General features: G+C 47.5%; 1 long non-coding RNA gene across 1 annotated transcript in view; it reads right to left on the reverse strand.

Moving 5' to 3' along the window:
* Window positions 1-5,345: 5,345 nt before the first annotated feature.
* The window catches only part of LOC118150316 (uncharacterized), a 138,807-nt gene continuing 121,953 nt past the window's right edge, over window positions 5,346-22,199 (reverse strand). Inside the window, exons 2-4 of the long non-coding RNA XR_013530882.1 lie at window positions 15,781-16,250; window positions 6,929-7,034; window positions 5,346-6,779 (exon numbers count right to left, since the gene is read on the reverse strand). This is a non-coding gene — a long non-coding RNA (uncharacterized LOC118150316). The remainder of the gene's footprint in view (window positions 6,780-6,928; window positions 7,035-15,780; window positions 16,251-22,199) is intronic.

Below are 22,199 nucleotides of genomic sequence, written 5' to 3' on the forward strand. Positions count from 1 at the left end.
ATCATAACTCTGTGTTTCTCCTAGCTTTGGTGCCCAGTTGAAGATACCAGTCAACTACACAGCCCACTCAGAAAGCTGAACTGGTCACTTTTGGAAGCATGGTGGAAAGTTCAACTTGGCCTGAGTCCCTAGATGGCTAGACTCTACACCCAGCCTATCTGTTTGGTCTGAGAGTCCAAAGAGTGGCTCAGTTTAGCCAAAAAGCCCATGTCAAGCCCAGGCAGGGAGATGTTCACCTTTGCCCATTTTAGAGAAATGTAGAGACTAGACCTGCTCAGCTCAGGAGATCAAACAGCAGCTCAACGCAATCAAAAGCCTACCCCATTGCTTTGTTTACATCGGTAGGCAATCTTCAATTGTACATTTCTAAAGAGCATAGTATCTGATCCCACCCATCTTGAGCAGCACCCTCACCTAACCTCAGAGCCCAGCTTGCAGACTTGTCCAACTGCAAATTCCAAAGAGCAGAATCACCCAACCAGGGAATATATCTTTCAGCTAGCCTGACCAGAGGCTATCACAGAACTCAGCCAACAGTTCCCACTAACAGCAAAGCCCAGTCAATGATCTCTCCAGATAGGGGAACCCAGATAGAAGCCCCAGGCAACATCAGAGGCAGAGGTTGCAGTGAGCTGAGGTTGCACTTCAGCCTGGGTGACAGAGTGAGACTCGGTCTCAAAAAAGAAAAAAGAAAAGAAATAAATAAAAAGAAATCAGTAGCATTTCTATACACTAACAGTAAACTATCCAAAAAAGAGAAATCCCATTTACAATAACTACACCCACACACACACAGTATTTATACATAATTTTAACTAAAGACATCCAAAATATTTACACTGAAAACAAAACATTTATAAAACAAATTAAAGATACAAATAAATAGAAAGCTATCCAGTGCTTGTGGATTAAAAAAATTAATGCCATGAAAATGTCTATTATACCCAATGTGGTCTACAAAGCAATGCAATCCTATCAAAATTCTAATGCCATTTTTCACAGAATAGAAAAAACAACCCTAAAATTTTTATGAAACAACAGAAAAACCCAAATAGCCAAAGAAATCATCAGCAAATAGAACAAAACTAGAGGCATTACCCTACATGATTTTAAATTATATTACAAAGCTATAGTAACTAAAACATCAGGGTACTGGCATAAAAATAAACATTTTGACCAATGGACCGAAATAGCCCAGAAATAAATCCTTACATGTATAGTTAATTAATTTTTGATAAAATGCCAAGAATATACAACAGTAAAAGGATAGTCTCTTCAGAAAATGGTGCTAAGAAAAATGTAAGTCCACATGCAAAAGAATTAAATTGGACTCTTTTCTGATACCATATACACACATCAACTCAAAATGGACTGAATACTTAAATGTAACACTTAAAATGTAAAACTATAAAAAGAAAACATATGGGGAAAACTGCATGACATTAGGTTTGGCAATAATTTTTTAGAATTGACTCAAAAGCAGAAAATAGACAAATAAATTACACCAAACTTAAAAACTTCTGCATAGTGAAGGAAATAATTAGCAATGTGAAGAGACAGTCTACAGATTGGGAGAAAATATTTGTAATCTGAGGGATCTGTGGGGATCACTCCTGTGTGAGGCCCCTAGGAAATGGGCCTCGCCATACGGTGAGCTTGAGCCTGGACACGGATCCCCGGTTGGGGGAGTCGAGCTGAGGGAAAGCAGGAACCGAGAAAGGGACTATGCTATTCAAAATAATTAACAGATATTACTTTATGGATATGAGGACTTGGGAGGCATTGTGTCCACTTTCGGCTCCTTGTTTTATTGCTTGATTGTGTTCATTTTGGACCCTTGTTACCTTCATTGTAAAATATTAACTTAAGTATTTACACTTGGTAACTTACTTACCATAACTTACTGGGCGTAACTGTAACTTACTTACTGTAACTTACTGGGCATAACTGACGCACTGGGCTTAACTTACTTACTGGGCGTAACTTAGTGGGCATAACTTGCTTACTGTAACTTAAGTATGTTGATCTGGCATAAACAACATTAACTTCAGAAAAGTATATAATGGAACATATTGCAAAAATAAAATTGCTGCTTAGACATAGCCTAAGCCAGCCCTCCAGACTCCACTTTTCTTTTTTCTTTCACTTCCGCACACGCTCTCCCTCAGGTTGAATGAGACATCTACGCTGGTGGTCTCGGGGACTCCCGCAGGTTGGTAGCCCCCCGGCAGATGTGCCAGACCCCAACAGTAATCCATACACCCAATAAGGGGCTAACATTCAAAGCGTATAAGAAACTCAGGCAACCAGTAACGAGAAAACAAATAATTTAATTTAAAAATGAGCAAGGGGCCATGCACAGTGGCTCATCCCTGTAATTCCAGCACTTTGGGATGCTGAGGTAGGTGGATCACGAGATCAAGAGATCGAGACCATCCTGGTCAACAAGGTGAAACCCCATCTCTACTAAAAATACAAAAAAAATTAGCTGGGCATGGTGGCACATGCCTGTAATCCCAGCTACTCAGGAAGCTGAGGCAGGAGAATTGCCTGAACCCAGGAGGCAGAGGTTGCCGTGAGCCGAGATCGCGCCATTGCACTCCAGCCTGGGTAACAAGAGTGAAACTCCGTCTCAAAACAAAACAAAACAAACAAACAAACAAACAAACAAAAAAAAAACTACAATGAGCTATCATCTCACACTTGTCAGAATGGCTATTATCAAAAAAACAAGCTGTTGATGGGAATGTAAATTCGCACAGCCTTTATGGAAAACTGTATGATGTTCCTTTAAAAATTACAAATAAAACTACCATTTGATCCAACAATCCCACTTATGGATATTTACCCAAAAGATTTGAAATCAGTTGATTGAAGAGACATCTACACTCTCACTGCCATTGCAACACTGTTCACAATGCCAAGATATGGAATCAACTCAAGTGTACATCAATGGATGAATGGGTGAAGAAAATGTGGTGCACATACACAATGAAATGCTATTCAGCCAGGAGAAAGAATAAAATTCTGTCATTCGCAGCAACGTGGCAGGACCCGGAGGATGTATGCTAAGGGAAATAAGCCAGGCACAGAAAGACAAATACTGCATGATCTCCCTTACATGTGGAATCTAAAAAAGTTAAACTCGAAGAAGCAGAGAATGGAATGGTGGTTACCAGGGCCTGGGGGAAGGGGTAGGGGGATGGAAAGACATTGGTCAGAGGATTCAAAATTCCAAGCAGACAGGAGGAATACATTCAGGAGATCTATTGTACAGCAAGGTAATTGTACCTTGTACAGTGTACTGTATACTCCATAACTGCTAAGAATTTTAAATTTTCTCACCACAGAAAATAAGTATGGGAAGTAACGAAGATGTTCATTAGCTTGATTTAGTCAATCCATAACGGATACATATCTCTAAACATCGACTGAAAAATAAATGCATAATTAGTAAAATAAAAATAAATCCACACGTGCACACCACATTTCACCTAGCAGTTCCACTTAATCTATTACATAATGTGCATCATCTAATACGTTAAACAATGTGCAGCACCTAATGTGTTATGTAATGTGCTTCTTCATCTTACTGTGGTTTTCCCACCAAAATTTAAGCTTAACAAAGGCAGGGATTTTTATGTTTTTTTCCCTGTTGTGTCTCTAGCAACTCTCGCAGTTGGGCACTAAATAAATATGGAATGAATAGGTAAATGGAGAAGGGAAGGAAGGGAAGAAGGAGGGAGGAAAAGAAGTGGGGGAAGAAGAGAGAAAGAAAGGAGGAAGAAGGAAGGAAAATAAAGTAGGGATAGAGGAAAGAGATGAGAATGTTATGTGTGCCTGAGTGGGAGGAGGATGCCTGTAGGACATCTCTTGTTAGGGTACCAAGTTAGATTTTTAAATCACGTGGTGCACTAGCACACAGTAAATATTCAAAGACCATGTGCTGCTTTAATGAGCAAGCTTCCCTCACTTGTGTCTTCGGCTTCCCTTAGTTACCACAACCTCTTCTTTTTCTCCCAACCAGAGAAGATCTGTAATGGAATTCTTGGGCCTTCAGGGGGCCACGGGACAAATTCTGCAGTGGGAGAATCATTTCCTACCTCTTCTTTTTCCTGGCAGAAAGTGGAGCAAGTGCCCTAAGCCTTCCATGCCCCTGCTCTGATGTACCATGTCAGGGTTAAAGGCATTGCAGGGGCCCAGCGCAGTGGCTCACACCTGTAATCCCAGCACTTAGGGATGGATCACCTGACATCAGGAGTTTGAGACCAGCCTGGCTAAATTGGTGAAACCCCATCTCCACTAAATTTACAAAAACTAGCCGGGCGTGGTGGCGGTTACCTATAATCCCAGTTACTTGGGAGGTTGAGGCAGTGAGACCAGTAAATTTTTTAAAAAATGGCTTTGGTTCTTAGAATGTAGAAAAGCTGCTCAAATCACTCAAGTGGGTGCTCTGTGAAAATAAACTTCCACTGGTTCCAGTTTTATTTCACCTTGCCTGTAAGTGCAAGAATTGTTTACAGAGGCATGCCCAGTGTTCTAGGCCCATAGTAGGACCAAAATGTTGAAGCTGAACATGTGCTTTCCTATGCTTGCGTTAGCTGGGGACTTACAAGTTCAAAGCCACAGGAACCAGTGCTGTGGTGAAGACTAGGCTGTGTTGGGGACTGCGGTAAACTAGACGGGTCATGCTGACACCAGTTCCACTGAGGGTGGCCATGGATGTAGGATTGCCAGAATTGTCACATCGCCACCTCTTTCTGTCTCTCTTTCTTCTTCTCACTCACTTTCTCTCTCATTCTTTCCTCTCATTCTCTCTCTCGGTCTCTCTCATTCTGTCTTTCGTTCTCTCTCTCAATATCTGTCCCATTCTCACTTGTTCCCTTTCTCATTCTCTCATTCCATCTCTCTCATTCTTTCACTCTCTCTTTCTCTCTTGTTCTCTCAGTCTCTGTCTCACTCTCATTTTATTTCTCACTCTCTTATTCTCTTTCTCTCATTCTCCCTTTCTCATTCTCTCTCATTCTTGCATTTTCTCTTTCTCTTTCTCATTCTCTTTCTCTCTCCGTCTGTCTCATTCTCTTTCTCATTCTCTCTCTCTCTATTCTCGCTCTTTCTCTCTCATTCTTTCTCTCTGTCTCATTCTCTCTTTCTCTCTCTTATTACTGCTCTTTCTCTCTCATTCTTTCTCTCGATCTCATTCTCACTCTCATTCTCTCTTCCTCTCTCTCATCCTCTCTTCCTCTCTCTCATCCTCTCTCATTTTTCTCCCCAAGATAAGCTGAATGTCTGAATTTTCTATGAATTGTCATTTTTAAATGCTACAAAATGACCCAATTTGCTTAGATTCTGTTTTGTTCATTTATTAACGTGTACAGTAAGAGTTGTGCAAACGTCACCAGAATCTAATTTTGAGAACATTTACATCAGTCCAGTAAGAAATAGTGCTCCCCTTAGTGGTCATCCCTCATTCTACTCCCATTCCCCCAGCCTAGACAATTACTACTCTACTTTCTGTCTCTATAGATTTGCCTATTCTGGACATTTTGCATAAATGAAATCATACCATACATGGTCTTTTGTGACCGGGTTCTTTCGCTCAGTGTACTGTTTTGGGGGTTATCTTTGCTTTGGCCTATATCAGAACTTTGTATCTTTTTGTTGGTGGTAGTAAATAATATTCTATTGTACGGCAAATGACATTGTCTGTTTATTCATTGGCCATCAAACAAAGCATGTCACAGTCTGGACCCAGCCCTGGGGGACAAATTTTTCATCATGCAACAGCCTCCTGGCTGGTGTCCCCATCTCCTGTTTAACCCCCTGCCCTCTGCTGACAGAGGGTGTGGCTACAACCAGCCAGACAGCCCAGGGTAGAAACGTTGGGACAGTTTTTCTAAACCAAGGCTCTGAGCGTGTCACTCTCCTCCCTCCCCACCTTCATGCTGAAGTTGCCCTCCTCTCTTGGCTCCAGGGTGGACACCCAGATCCTTCGTCCTGCAAACACACTTTTGCAAGACCTGGTCCCACCACCCTCCACACCCTGCCCCGGTAAACCCTGTGCTCCAACCCACCATGTCACCCTCTCCTCTCGAAGCCTGGGCATGTACAGTCCTCTGTCCCCTTGCTCATGCTGTGCCTCTGGTGTACAATTCACGTATCGAGGGTCATTCTCTTCCACTGGGTGGGAAGCTGTTCTGGAAGGAGAATGGGTGTTCCTTCTCCATTGCTGTCTCTGTCCTCAGGACCTGGGACAGAGCAGGTATGTAATAAATGCCTGATGGTGGAATAGATGCAGGCTGTTCCTCCATCTAAAATGCCCTTTCCATGACTTCACGAGATTTCAGTTCCTCGGGGACAAGCTTTTCCCCCTCTGTTAAAAATTTAGTCCACACAATTATTTATCGAGGCTTAATTTGCATGCACTAAGGTGCAACCATGTAAGTGTATATTTTGATGTGTTTCAAGAAATGTTCACCCACGGATTACACTCATGTGGCCACAGCTGCCATCAAAATATAGAACAGCCCCATCACCCCTGAAAGCTCCTCTGTGCCCCTTCCAGGTCAATGCCCTCACGCCCCATCTGAGGTAACCACTGATCCCTCCTGACGCCAGAGCTGGGTGTTGTTGGCTGTGGGGCTCCATCGGCACGGACTGAGTTAGCACACGGCCTTGCGTGTCTGTCTTCATTTGCACAGCACAGCATCTGTGCGATTCAGCCACGCAGTCGGGTCTGTCGTGAATTCATTCTTTTCACCCCATCTCCGGCACAGTGCCTGTCCGTCAAATTGAATAGACTTCAATTGCTGTGAGACGATTCATAGCAAATTGTGTGTTTTTCATGAATAAAGGAAAAAGATGCAGCGTGCTCCGGGAGGTGGAAAAGAGAAAGAAACCCACCCTGACCCTTCACTTCTGTTCTCACCTGACCAAGTCGGGAGTGCAGGAAGAAAAGGTGTGAGAGGTTTTTTCAGGAGACAGATGGGCTGCCAGGGTCCAAATCAGGAGTAGAGTGGTACATCCAGCTCCAACTGAAACAAACAATCCAAGCCAATGGCTTAAATCAGAAATTAATCTCCACTGGTGAAGCAGGAAAAGGCCGGGAAACAAACCTCTCCAACACCAAGCTGGGAAGGAAAGGGGTGATTTATTCGGCCGGGAGCAAGGTGGCATAGCTGGCTAACAGCCAAGCTCGTCTACAAAGGAAATCTTTACCTTTATAAAGGCTTACAACTCTAGATATTACACATGACAGGGCCTTGGGTTTACAGCTTTAGAAATTAGAGGTGAAAGGGTCTTGGGCTTACAACTCTAGAAATTACAGGTGAAAGGGTCTTGGGCCCGTGGAGTAGGCATGGGGTATAGTGATCTAGGTGGGGTTTGGTCTTGTTTAAGTAAAAACAATGCCTTCCTTCCAGAAAGATTCCTTCACACTGTGCCTGCAATATCTGTAGGAGGGTGATTAAGGTGGCCCCCCGGTCTGCCAGCCTTAACTTCTCCTATTGAAATGCAGTGTGGAAGTCAAGAGCGGGGATGGTCTTAGATGCTTAAGGGTAATTCAGGGTCTCCTCCCTCACTGGTAGTTTCTATAAACTCTTTTCTAGGTAAATATCACACGGAAAAGTAAGTGCATGTCATTCTAAGATAACTAGATGACAAGAACTAAATTTACAGTCTATACTTTGCATTACCGCAGAATTGTAGAAATTATGCAACGCAGTGCTTAACAGAATTAAGTGGGAATCTGTATTTTTTCTCAATAAGTCTTTATTGAATAAATGGAGTCACGTTCTGTTTGTGTTTTTCTGTGCTTTTGCAATTTCTCAAATTAAAGATAAATGGTCTCTTCTTGGCCTCTTGACTAAGATCAAATGGAAGATAAGTAAATGGTAGTTGAATGAAAGAAACCAGAAAAAAGTTATTTTTGGAGCGTGTGGGGTGTGCCTCGCCTCCCTGGACTCACCTCGTTTCTCCCAAGTGCAGAGGTAGCTACGCTAACTGAGATACGTCTCCAGCCTCCTCTTTCTGCTTTAACCCATGGTGGGTCCTGCTCTCTTCAATGCTTGCGTGTCAGCTAAGTTTGTGATCACCCTGTTTACTGCTTTAAAATGAAGCCCCCTCTCTTTTGCAGAATCTTCCCGAAGCGTGCATCCAAATGTCACATTTCCAAACATGTTGTGAGCTGAGAAGTCCAAGTCAGAAACTTCAAAGCTATCACTTGTAATGGGAATTTTGACTGACAGTCCCTTAATTACAGTCTTTAAATATGCACAGTCCCTGACTGAGCCAGGCTTTCTGAGGAAAATTCCTGCCTCACTGGTTGAAAATGTGAACAGTGGGATATAATTCCCTGAGCTGCAAGGAGCCGCAGATCAGAGAGAATGCAGGAGGAACTCTAAAGATCCTTCTAGGATGAATTTTGTCCTTTGCAGATGGTATCAAAACCGAAAGAGGGGAGACAGCAGGGGGCAAGGAGAAACAAATATTGCTTGGTCTCAAAGCTGATACACACAGTTTATGCGGCGGTGTTTGGATAAGTTAGAAAGCAAAGATAGCAGAGGAAGAATAGGCGTATCCTGGACAAAGAACATGCATACTGGTGGGTGGGAAGGGACTAAGAACAGTGTGGCTGGGCCAGGCACAGTGGCTCACGCCTATAATCCCAACATTTTGGGAGGCCGAGGAGGGAGGATCACTTGAGGTCAAGAGTTGGAGACCAAGACCATCTCTACTAAAAATACAAAAATTAGCTGAGCGTGGTAGCTTGTGCCTATAATCCCAGCTACTACTCAGGAGGCTGAGGCAGGAGAATCGCTTGAACCTGGTAGGTTGAAGGTTGCAGTGAGCTGACATCACTGCACTCCAGCCTGGGCGACAGAACAAGACTTCATCTCAAAAAGAAAAACAGAGTGGCCCCAAACAAGGCAATTTCACTGATCATGGACTCCAGTGACCTGACACTGACAGGGACCAGGGGAATACGGTGTCCCCTGCATGCCCTGGGCCACATCACAGCCACTCCTTCTTACTGCCCCCAGCCACAGGATGTGCTGTGTCTCAGGCGGTGGCAGCGTGCAGGTGACTTCTCTGTCAGAGCCCCAGAAGGCAGCGCAGTGTCACGTTTGACGGTCCTATGCCACGCTGAGAGCAGAGACCTTGTTGTTTCATTCCCACGATGTGCTCAGCCAACAAGAACGTCAAGCTGGCGTTGCCGCTACCGCAGCCCCAATTTAATGAGAGACAGTAACATCGATATGTAGTTCGATGACCAGTTAGGCAGGAAATTCAGGGCAAAACCACAGAAACGACCAGACCAGCGTGGATTTAAGTCCTGATGCTGCCAATTAACAGCTATGTGGCTTTGCCCATGGGCCAGAGTTACCAGGTAAAACACAAGCATCCGGCTAAATCTGAATTTCAGATACACAACAAATAATTTTGCACATATAGTAGTGCATACTCATACTAAAAACTTATCCATTGTTCATCTAAAATCCAAAGTTAAGTGAGTGCTCTGATTTTAATTCGCTAAATCTGGCCAAGACCTTTCTCTTGCTGAACCTCCTTTTCCTGCCGTATCCAAGTAGGCAGCAGTGCGTGTCTCAAGGGGGTCTGAGACTAGCTGAGATGCCGCTGACCCAGCACAGGGGTCTTACGCTGGTGACCGTCATGGGCTCTGAGTGTGATAAACTGAGCTCTCAATGCCTCTTCTTCCTCGGGATCTTTGTCTGCCTTTTAGCTCTTTCCAAATGTTAAAGTTTCCATAAAGGTGATGTATGTGTCCCCCCGGCAGAACGTTTCTTTTCTCACCATAGAAATCGATTTATTGTATATTTCAAAATAACTGAAAGAATAAAATTGGAGTGTCCCTAACATAAAGAAGTGATTGATGCTTGAGGCGATGGATACCCCAGTTGTTCTAATCTGATCACGACACATCGTATGCTTGTATTGAAATATCACATCACCTGTACCCCCATAAACATGCTATTATGTATCCATAATTCAACATAGAAGTGAATAAAAAGGAAATTTCAAGAAACTCAGGGTTAGAGGCAGGAAAAGAAGGCAGGACTTGAAGGTGACCTTGAGGTCTCCTCAATCCCAAGACTTATCTGATGATACTGCTCTTCCCCACCCCACGGTTCCATTTTTGGCTGTCAAACACATTCTGGGCAGGGCGTGGTGGCTCACAACTGTAATCCCAGCACTTTGGGAGGCCAAAGCAAATGAATTACTTGAGGTCAGGAGTCTGAGACCAGACTGACCAACATGGTAAAACCCCATCTCTGCTAAAAGCACAAAAATTAGCCAGATGTGGTGGCACATGCGTGTAGTCCCAGCTACTCAGGAGGCTGAGGCAAGGGAATCACTTGAACCCAGGGAGCTGGGTTGCAGTGAGCTGAGATGGTGCCACTGCACTCCAGCCTGGGCAACAGAGCGAGACTCCATCTAAAAATAAATTAATTTAATTTAATTTAAAAACAGCATTCTATATCTCTCTTTCAGAACCAGATGTGGCTGGTGTGTCTCTAATCAAAACCCCTGCCTTTCAAAGAGCCAGGAGGGAAATATTGTCAACTTGATATCCACTAGGAAGTGGAAATAATGCACTCAGCTTCTCCTGTCCACTCGCCTCACACACTTTGACCAGGGAGTCCCACTAACCACTGTCGGCAAACACACACTTCACAACAGCTGCGGCCACGTTTTACGCCATTCTGCTGCATCCAACATAACGTGTAACTGCATATGTGCATCAATAATCTTTTATGACATCATAATGCATTTTAGTGTGTGGATGGTTATTATCTTTTAGAGGCCACCATTTAGATTTATGGAGCAAAAGAGGAAAGTTTTTAAAAAATATAATCTAATTAATCTGAGTGCACTTGGATACCTATTAAAATTCACCTGTCCAGGATTTTCCATTTATCACCATTACGAGGGAACAGCCATTCTAAGAAAGGGGCTGCCTCCTCATTTAATACCAAATGATGATTTATTATCCTGAATGCTTTTAGACTTTTACCCTGAATGGTTTAGACTTAATGGATAGGTCTGTGTGACGAATTCTCTAAGCGCTGTACAATTAGACATGTTGTCCTTTCATGTAGAACACACCCCCATGATGGCTGGGAGCATGGCTCACGGAGCGCAGACACGATGGCCCCATAGAGCCAGCAGCAGGGGAAGGGAGACTGTCTCTTAGGTAGCTAGCAGGTGGGCAACCTCTCTCTGATTGCAGAGGGCAAGGCCACTGGCCCCCAGACAGTGCCTGCGTCCCTTCATGAAGCTTGGCGTCACCCGGCATGGGCTGGAGAGTTGCATCCTTGGAGCTATCAATTCCCCGCGATTGGTACCCCCCGCTCCATCACTGAGACAGGAGAGTAGGATCTGGAGACTGCAAGTCTAAAGCCAACCTGATGCTGGCTTCTCGGAATTGAACAAAAAAAAAAAACACCCACCTCTCCATGCCCAAGTGATAAGCGATCAGAGACCCCACCCTCTACAAAACCCCCTTTCCCCTACATCACAAACGGGAAATACCTCTGATTGGTCATGGGCCGTCCTTCATTTGCATAGAGTGTAACCAATTGGAGGCCTCTAAAGGGTATCTAGGGGTGTTACCAAATTATTTTAGCTTCGTAAAAACCCTGAAGAACATTGCAATCAGGGCTTTTGACCGCTTGCTCTAGCCCGCTCCCACTCTGCAGAGTGTAGTTTTGCTTTAATCAATCTGTGCTTTCGTTGCTTCATTCTTTCCTGGCTCTGTTTCCGCTCAGTGCAAAAACTCACAGTCATGACTTCCCAGCCAGTAACAGAATGGGGAGCTTCCTTTCATGAGTATAAGCAGCAGGCACTTGCCCTGGGGCCTCCTTCCCATTTTAGGCCTAGAGGGCAGCTTTCCTATTCAACCACACTCAAGGGCAGCATTGCCCACCTGGCAGTCCACTTCCCCTGTAGACCCTACAATTGGGAGGCAGAACCCTGATGCTAGATTGTGCAAACCTAACAGGATATCACCAGGATGGGGGTTTCCCCGGGGAACTCGAGATGAGAGACCAGACCACACGGTACTCAGTTTCTGTCCAGACCCCACAGAGTGCCGAGCCACCCCTTGCCCTGCGTGCAAACAGGGAGGGCTGACATGTCTAATGGAACTGGCCCAGAGCAGCAAGCCCTGGATCTCCCTGGGTCCTTTGCAAGGTGGAGACGCTTCTTGGGTAAAGCAGTCCCTCACTGCCTTTCTTGGACCAACTCTTCACCCCTGCATGGCACAAGGATCCATCCTCAGTAACCACAGCCCTGAAGCATTTGGGAAATGCCCCCCCCCAACTTCACCCTTACTCAACTTGTGATGGGCTTCCATATGGCCTGGGAATGGCCTTTGTGTGCTTCCCCAGGGCTCACAGAAATCAAAGCATCCCAGAAACAGGCCTTGGACCAGCCAGGAGGGTGTACCCAGAAATCCCCTGGGTACCAACACCTGCACCCCCTGTACTTGCTGAGGTGTAGGGGCAACAGTAAAACCCAAGTGGCTGGAGCTCCCGGTCTGTATGCTGATTGGGGAAGACCCAGGAGAAAGAAGGAGGTGGCCAGAGTGTAGGTAACAATGACCCCTCTCCTGGGGTGGCCTTGCCCTCCTGCAGCCAGGCTATTCTTCAACACTGGTGCCTGAGTTAAGGGATGGGCTGTCTCTCCATCCAGCCTCACTCCTCCCCCCAGACCTTCCGCTCTCTCCATCATTCTGATAAAACTCCCATGACACACCCTCTCTATGCAGTGGCTGCCACATGTCAGGGCTGTCAGGCTATGATGAAAAAGACAAAACTTCTGCCCTCAAGAAGTGTGAAACGTGGCTTCATTCAATTCAGCATCCAGCCCACAGGCATTCTGTGTTTGCTAGGCACGGTTTTGTCTTTATTTTCAATAGAAACAGAGGTATGGTTTGCCCTCCAGATTCATTCCAGGCCCCAGGCTCCCCTGCAATACACTCCTGGCCCACGGGACTTGGTACTTGTTATTTGACTGGACCCTCTGGGCTTTTGAGTGAGAAATCTTTAATCCTAAGTTGCAGACACAGACCCAGTGCCAAAGAACGTACAGTCCTGGGGGTTGGGGTGGTGGGGAGGCCAAGATGTATATAACCAACTCCAGCACCAAACAAACCAAACAGCACCTGCTCTGGGGGCACAAGCCATGCGCCATGAGGAGGCAGAGGGAAGGCCAGTGGAATACACTCAAATGTGCAGGAGGGCTTCCTGGAGACGCAGACTTTGCAAACGAGCCCTGAGGAATGACTTCGTATCTTAGCACTGGCGATCAGGGCACACTGCATAATGTAAGCATGGCATGTTCAGCATTAATGAGGGTTCTTGGCAGGACTCAGTGCCCAATGAATTCACAGGACCAGTGACTTCAGATGGGCTCTGCAGAGAAAGAGACTGATACAAGGGATTCCTAGCAAGATGTGTGTTAGGAGATGATCCCAGGACCCACAGATGATGGGGTGGAGGGTGAGAGAAGGAGGAGCAGAAAGCCTGCAGAGAGTGCATCAGTGAGAAGGTTACTGCTGTGGGCAGCCAGAGCACAACCTTGCCAGGGACCACACCTCACAATGGCTGCACATGAGGGACAGAGGAGCTGGGGCATTTGTTCATACACTCTTGCTGGCATCGGTTGAAGGCTGCTCCTGGAGGTGTTGACTTCAGGACAGCTCCGGCCAGCCTTGCATGCAGGTAGCAAAGCAGGTTCCTGCAGCCAGAGAAAAGGCCTCGGCAGAGTCCTGGCTCCTGCAGCAGGAACCGGGTGTGTGTGTTTGTGTGTGTGCGTGGTGCGGGACAAAAGGGATCTAGGAGGGGGGCATGCGACAGCATTGTCTGCCACAGGGGAGAATTCATGGGCAGATGGACAGGACAGTCAGAAAAGCCCTCCTTTTTTTTTTTTTTTTTTTTTTTTTATTGAGATGGAGTCTTGCTCTCTTGCCCAGGCTGGAGGGCAGTGGCACTTTCTCTGCTCACTGCCACCTCTGCCTCTCAGGTTCAAGCGATTCTCCTGTCTCAGCCTCCCGAGTACCTGGGATTACAGGTGTGTGCTACCACACCCAGCTACATTTTTTATTTTTAGTAGAGACGGGATTTCACCATGTTGGCCAGGCTGGCCTCGAACTCCTGACCTCAAGTGATCTGCCTGCCTCAGCCTCCCAAAGTGCTGGGATTACAGGGGTGAGCCATTGCGCCCAACCCACACAAGCCCTTCTAAGTGAAGTACAGGTGGGATTTAGCTCACTGGGTGCAGTGGGAGGAGAGGAGCATGTTGCTTGTGCCTGCCATGAAAACTCCCACCTAGGGCCATAGGGACTGCTAAGCACCCCCAAAGGCTTCCATAGGCAAATACCTCAAAGTTTCAATACATAGAGGATGGCCATACAATGGTGCAGTGTGAAGCCCTATGACAAGTTGACCCGGGGCACCTGGGTGGTCCTGGGTAGGAAGTGTGCATGGAAGTGGAGGGAGGGTGTCTAGTCTTCTGACAGCGTTACTTGACTTATGTCCATTCCTATTTGGCCTCTCCTAATCCTGGGGTCCTAGAGTTAGAAGGGGAGGTGGGTGGGGAAGCAGAGTGTGGATGTGGAAAGAGTTTCAGGATAAACATAAGCAGATAAGAAGCATGGCGTCCACTGGCCTCAAGTTACAGACAGAGGGAAGATGCAAAGCTTAGGGGGCACCCGTGACAGTGACCCCCACATCCCAACAGGGTGAAGCATTTGGAGAAGGTCCAGGTCAGATTCATCTTAGAAGTCATCAGAAGTTGCTAAAACACCTATCATGGAGCCTAGCACATAGTATGCATTTAATATATATTTATACAACATTTCATTTTTGAAATGCTTAACATTCAGTCAAAACAGCTCTTTGGTCTTTGAAGATCAAATAAGATTTAACCAAATTCAACACTTTGATTTTTTTTCCTGAATTCTGTTTCCCAAAAACAATGCTTTAGCAAAGGACAGATGTGAAGTTGAGAGGAAAAATTTCATAAACAGGAATCAAGATTCTTTATACATAGGACTGTGGAGGCTCATCACTGGTCAGTTAGTTAGACCCCACATCAGCATCTTTGAGAGTTAACTAATCCTGGATCCTGAACACAAAATCCAAACATTCCTGCAGTTATTGACAGGCATAGATAGCCTGAGTCAAGACAACGCATGGCACTAATTATTTTTATTTTTATTTTTTAAGACAGGGTCTGCCGTGTCGCCCAGGCTAGAGTGCAGTTGTGCGATCATAGCTCACTGCAGCCTTCACCTCCTGGGTTTAAGCAATCCTTGTACCCTGGCCTCCTGAGTACAGGTGTGTGCCACCACTCCTGGGTAATTTTTTATTTTTATTTTTTTAGAGACATGGTCTTACCATGTTCCCTGGGCTGGTTGTAAACTCCTGGGCTCAAGGGATCCTCCTGCCTTGGCCTCCCAAAGTGCTGGAATTGTAGGTGTGAGCCACCAGACTGGACCACATCTCATTTACATTCAATGGATTATTCCTAACAGCTGATTCTTAAGTAATTATTCTGACCTGTTAGCATGGAGCTTGGACCCAACAGCAAATATTTGTGACCTAAAATTGAGGTACAGCTCAACCCTCCAAATCCCTTGCTTACCCTCACCAAGGATCCCCCCCCGCACCATCCCTGCATACACCGCTCTGTCAAAGCCCAGGCCCCTCAGGGGCCCAGCTTTCACCCTGAGCTGCTTCTTTACAGAACACAGACCTGGGTTACCAACAGAGCCTCCTCCATCTCCATCCTACCTCCGACCTCAGAGAGATGCCAGCAAGATGGATGCAAACTTTGCCAAGGAAAGGTCTTGAGAAAGTCAAATGCCATCATTATTAATTCCCCGCTGTTTGGCTGGGATGGAAGCCACTGGTGCACCGATGGAAGAGGCTTGACTCCAAATAAATAAACACACGTCCTTTGGGCAGATGTCGGGCCAGCTCCGGCTGTTAACTGATGGCCCTGCACTGTGGCGGCAAGCGCAGCATGGGGAGGCGAAGTGACGCTGGCAGCCTGGAGTCTTCCGCCTCATCGCGACAAGCAGTCTGGAACCTTGGCCACGTTTCCAAATCCATCTCTTTGAACCGACACAGACAGCTTAATGAAGCAATATTTATGGAACCGATAGTGGGGAGATGGCTGCTCCCTCTCTCCGACTCCTATTTTTAATATTTGATCTGGCAAACCTATTATTAAAGGAATATTTCATCTGATTACTGTTCTGTTTGACTGCGCGTGTTACTCATGCATGCTGGGTGCCGGGGGAAATTATACCGACCAGTTTGGGACTTTTATTGTGTCATTCTTCCAAATGGCCCTTTGCTCCCAGTATAATTACCATTTCTGCCCAAGGCTGTGGGTGCTCTGGCTGACCTGGGCCACCTCTTTTTTATCACAATGGCCTCCTCCTTTCCATCCAGTCCCACTTGAGGCCCATTCAGGACACTCTCCTCAGGGGACCAAGAACTTTCTCTCTTGCTGGGGGCAGTGACTCACGCCTATAATCACAGCACTTTGGGAGGCCACGCTTTGCTTTGGGTTCCCCTTATTGTCCTCCAACACTGCATCCTCCTTCTGCAGCGCTGTGAACTCCCCTTTGGAGACCGTTCACCATTGCTTGGATCTCCTTCTGACTCCTCACTGTGGGCAAACCTAGCAAATGTGTCCAAGGTCCCCTGTGTCGTGGTGCATGGAAGAGGGTCAGGGCAAGGCGGAGGCTGATGGAAGTGGGACGTGGGCCACTGTGGGAACCATGATGACCACATTCATCCTGGCCTGGATGTTCTCTATCGCCATCAAGGCAGGGCCTTCATCACACTTGATCCTGAAATGGCCCTGCTCACACCAGCACCATCATCTATAGACGGTAAATAAACCAGGGCAGAAGTGGTCTTCGGGACGTTCAATCCCACATGCCCAGAAAGATGCAAGCCCTCCCCTCCTGCAGTCACGTTTTTCCTCCCCACAATGGGCTTTGCACAGAAGTCTCCAGAAAGTCTGGGTCTCAGTGCACTGCTTCATAGTTAATTGTCAGGTGCCATTGAGAACCGGCACACTGGTCATTCTGGGGTAAATAAATGAAACTGTTTGCAGGGGACCTCAGCCTCACAGAGGTCCTTGTGGTGCTTTTAGGGTGTGAGGGGTAGTTCATTTCTGCAGGCTTTGGTGCTCTGGCATTGGAGCTGAGCGAATGATTGGGAACGCAGGAAAGCTGCATCCACCCTCACCAAGGGAACCTAAACACAGCTAGCTGGCAAATGTGCCGAAGGAGCCAGCCTCCAAGCCTTCCCAAACCCTTTGGAATTAATAGGATTTCCAAGAAGCCCCGTTTTGGTGTATTGTCCATCTTGCATCTAAATGTTGTCTAATGGCAGCTGTGGGGTTGCTCCCATCACCTCCTGCCTTCAGCCCATCACTCGGCCCTGGGAATGGCTCACTGCTGGCAAGGTGCCACTCCTTCCAGTATTCACAGTCCCTGGGCAGTTACCCAACCCTCTGGCCCTCGGTTCTCTTTTCTATATAATGGGGACAACCTGGTGTGGTGCTCCCTGCTGAGGCTCTGCAAGGATTAGCCACGTGAGGCAGGGCTGGCAGCTCAGCCAGGATGGTCACCCATGGTTGGGTCTATATCTCTGCATCCCCTGATCTGTGGACCCCTTGAGGCCACATCTCTGTCACTTGTTCATGACTGTTTCCCTAGTACCTAGCCCAGAGCCTGGCACATGGCGAATACTCAACGTCTATCACAGCAGCTCAGTGCAACACAAACCCCGACTTTCCTGCCTCGCCTGCTCTTCTCCTTGGCTGGTACCTTCTCACCCTGCAAGTCACCTCCCCAGAGAGACCTTCCCAGGACATCCATCTGTAGCTGCCCTCCCCAGCCATGTGTCTCTCTGTCCCGTCACCTTGTTTTATTGTCTTAATAACAGCACTTTCCACTAATGGCTAGTTGTGTGGTTTGCTGGTTCCCAGTGGCATGGAACTCCAGGGAAAAAGTTGACCCCTGGTACTTAAAGCTGCAGAGAAAGTCACCCCTATCATTCCCAGCCACGTGCGGAGCGCCTGCAGCCGCAGTTTGAGGACCGTGGGGTTGCTCCGCAGAAAACGGAGTCAACACACCGAGCCTCACACCGAGCACTCCTCACTGTTGGCTAAGCTCGGATGCTAAGCTCAGAACCAGTCAGATTCCTCAGCTTCCAGCCTGGCTGCTGCGGTAGCTTCCAGGGTCCTTGGCAGGTCCCTCAAAGAAGCAGAGGCATTTACAGAATGGAGGAGAAGGGAGAAGACATAACTCAGCAAAAACTAACTTTTCCTGTGCACGGTCTCACCTCTCCCCCAGGTCCCCATGGAACTGAGACAGGCTGGCAGGCTGGTTTCCTGTTTTAATATGGTTTAGAGAAAAAGACAAAAGCCCTTATTCCTGCTGTAGTTTACCTAACTTCTAGCCAACCAGCAACAAAGACCCAAGACGCAGTGAGCTATGAGCTCCTGCCTTGGGTTAGGGATTTCCTCTACCCACATGTAGGGTCAGACTTAGACTCACCTTACAGTGACCTTTTCTTCCTTTCCATGCTAAAATCACACCCAGGGTGATTAATGTTGCATGTGATGTATGAAGAAGGATATAGAAGCGACGCACAAGTACTAGAGAAACCCCTCCTATTCATGCCCTGACAAAACCCTTCCCTAAAGAAGGAGCCCACACGCTACCCTCTGGAGCAGCCCCCCCTTGCCCTTTTGCAGTGTGGGCTTCCCTTGGGCACAAGCTGGATGAAGCATTCTCTTTCCTTTAGCGCAAGGTCCAGCGATCTGTCATGATTCCTATCCTGGAGATTACAAGAACCCAGGGCGCTGATAACCATCCCTTCACTCGTGGCTTTATTTTCTCCATCAGTCAGTGTAAGCTGGGTCAAACGGCATTGACAAATAGCCCCAGCATCTCCAGGGCTTCGCACAATGAGGGGCATCCCTCTTTTACATGGGTCAGCTGGGAGGACTGTGCTCCTCGTCACCCTCAGGGGCTCAGGCTGGGGAAGCTCTGTCTCCGTGTTTGATTCCATGATGACCAAGGCAGCAGGGGGCTCAGCAGGCACTGTCTGGGAGATGCCACCCAGCGGTAACACACATCACTTCTTCCACGACTCATCTGCCAGGACGCCGTCAACTCATCCCACATGGCCCTACCCAGCCACCCACCCAGAGGGGCTGAGAGTGCAGCCCACCCAGTGCTCAGGGAGCAGGAAGCCGGGCACATTTGGAAACAGCACAAATGATCACCACCCCTCCTGTGTCACTGTCTATGCTAAGGAAATTGGAAAGGAACTAGTCTTATTAACAGCATATGCTGGGCCAGGTGCTGTTGCTCACACCTGTAATCCCAGTACTTTGGGAGGCTGAGGCAGACAGATCACCTGACATCTGGAGTTCGATACCAGCCTAGCCAACAGGGTGAAACCCCATTTCTGCTAAAAATACAAAAATTAGCCTGTGGTGAGTGCCTATAATCCTAGCTACTCAGGAGGCTGAGGCAAAAGAATTGCTTGAACTGGGAAGTGGAGGTTGTGGTGAGCTGAGATCATACCACTGCACTCCAGCTCGGGTGGAACGCAAAACAAAGAGCATGTGCTATGCCAGCGTTCCCTGTGCTGCACACATTTGTATCATCATTATTGTCTCACGCGCCAGTAGAGGAAATCTGTCTGCAGAGGAAGGGCCTCAGCCAGGACCACCAGTGAGCAAGTGGTACAGACAGAACCCAACACTGGGGGCTGGACCGCAGGGCCTTTGCTTTTTAAATTGTATTTTATTGTGTTTTTGAGTTGGAGTCTTATTCTGTCGCCCAGGTTGGAGTGCAGTGATGCAATGATCGTTCATGGCAGCCTCCAACTCCTAGACTCAACCAATCCTTTCTCCTCAGCCTCCTGAGTAGCCAGGACTAGAGGCAAATGCCACCATGCCTGGCTCATGTTTTAATTTTTTTAGAGATGGGGGTTCTTGCTGTGTTGCCCAGGCTGGTATTGAACTCCTGGCCTCAAGCAATCTTTTCACCTCAGCCTCCCAAATTGCTGGGATTACAGCATGAGCCGCTGTCCCCAGCTCACCTTTGCTCTGGGTCACAGGACACCCTCCCCTGGGGGCTGCAAGGCTGAGGCACTATGGCTTTGGTCCTCCCTCTGGCCATGGGGGACTCTGGGTTTGTGCCTGAACCTCTCTGAGCTTCACTTTCCCATTTGTGAGGCTGGGGACTCCATTCTTGCTCTGCTCATGACTTCAGGGTTAAGTATGGGGGTTGTGAGCATCCATAAATCCCTCCCAGCTAGGATGCCTCCAGGGAAGCTGCTTTCGTCACGAAACGCCCGAGGGCTGTCCCATTCCACAGGGGAGAGAAGGAGGCCAGGGCCAGACTGAGTGGGAGCCCAAGGGGAGATCCGAGCAGAACCGGGTCCTGTGAAGAAAGGAACAGGGATGCCAGCACTTCAGAAGGCTACCATGGTGGACACACCCTTGAAAGCGTTTTATTTTGCCAGGTCAACAACCATGTATCGTCACCATCATTTCACAATGGAAAGGGCAGTGTAAGACCAAAGGAGTGGCAAAGGTATCGTCTCAGAACTTAGGAAAAACTCTTTACCTGAATAAGCATAACTACACAAAAAATGAATCAAGTCTGTTTTCCTCATTTCACTTCAAGTCCGGGCAAACATCAGCACGGACCAGCACCTGCCAATGAGAACCAAAAAACAGTCTCATCATTGACTTTTAGAGGCAGGAGTCCTTTTGACCATGGGCCAGGAGCTCCTCGCCAGCAATGAGGCCACCAGTGCCTGGTCACGAGCACGAATGGTCTTAAGTACGACAGTGGGAAGAATCAGGATTTACACACTCCAGTTTTCACTTGGAATCACTTAACATTTACCCCGCCAACCACTGCCCTCACCGCATCACTGCAGCACCCTTCCCGCTCAGTTTCCTTCATACCCTCCCCCCACACGCTCCTCCTCTGCCCCTGTGACAGCCAGGCCCTCGCCCTCTGTGACCTGGCGCTCCCTGCGTCCTGGAATCGACAGCCTCCTCCAGCCACAGTATTTGGTCTTGTTTTGAGACTATCCCTAAGCTCCTTCTCCTTGTTTATCTGCTCTTGATTAAAAGGCCATAAAGAATTGATTTTACAAAGACTTAATAACCAGGCACAGTGGACACGTATGTAATTTAATGACAGTTCCGGATCCATCTTTCATAGCGACTGTGGTCCCAGGGCCGCTGTACCAATGACAAAGCAGAGATGAATGAGCCCTTTTAGCACGATGCTGATTACTGCCAAGTCCAGCGTCAGGGTTTCCTCTCTGGCCGGGTTTGGGCTTGGGCTGGTTTTTCTGACCTTATAGTCAGAAAAATGATCTGCTTACTTTGGCCTCTCAAAATGCTGGGACAGCTACTCGGGAGCCTAAAGCAGGAGAATGGCTTGAACCTGGGAGGCAGAGGTTGCAGTGAGCCTAGACTGTGCCACTGCACTCCAGCCTGGGTGACAGAGTGAGACTCCATCACACACACGAAAATAATAAAATAAATAAAAAGGAGCCAGGAGGGCTCAAAGCGTGTTACTGAGACCCAGGATGGGAGACAGGGCTGGCTTCTTCATTCCACTGTTTCCATTCAATCAAAGCAGGACTCCAGATCCCCCAGTTACTCAGGTGGCAATCACAGAAGCCCAACTCAAACACAGAAGCCATAGGAAAATACTGCCTTCTGCAAATAAAAAGAGGCAGATCCAAGCTTCAGGCAAGCGAGGTCCAGGTGCTGGAAGATGCCACTGGGCACCCACGTCCCTCCACTTACAGCCTGCTCTCAGCTGACTTCACCCTCAGGAAGGCTTGCCCCAGGCTTATATCCTCAGCCAGGCAACCCCAATACCCAGACAGCCCCCACTTTCCACCACCAGCTCCAGAAAAGTGGGCTTGGCTTGGATTGGGTTCCCAGCCTGGTGGACTTAACACTTACTAAGTTCCAGACACCGCGCCAGGTTCTTGAGACAGGAGTATGAATAAAACCTGCCACCTTTACTCAAGGAGCTCAGAGCCTTCCTGGAAAACCTGGGCTGTGAACAGACAACGTCACGGGTAACGTGTGTACAATGC

Source organism: Callithrix jacchus, chromosome 22 (assembly GCF_049354715.1).
Source record: "Callithrix jacchus isolate 240 chromosome 22, calJac240_pri, whole genome shotgun sequence".
Taxonomy (NCBI): domain Eukaryota; kingdom Metazoa; phylum Chordata; class Mammalia; order Primates; family Cebidae; genus Callithrix; species Callithrix jacchus.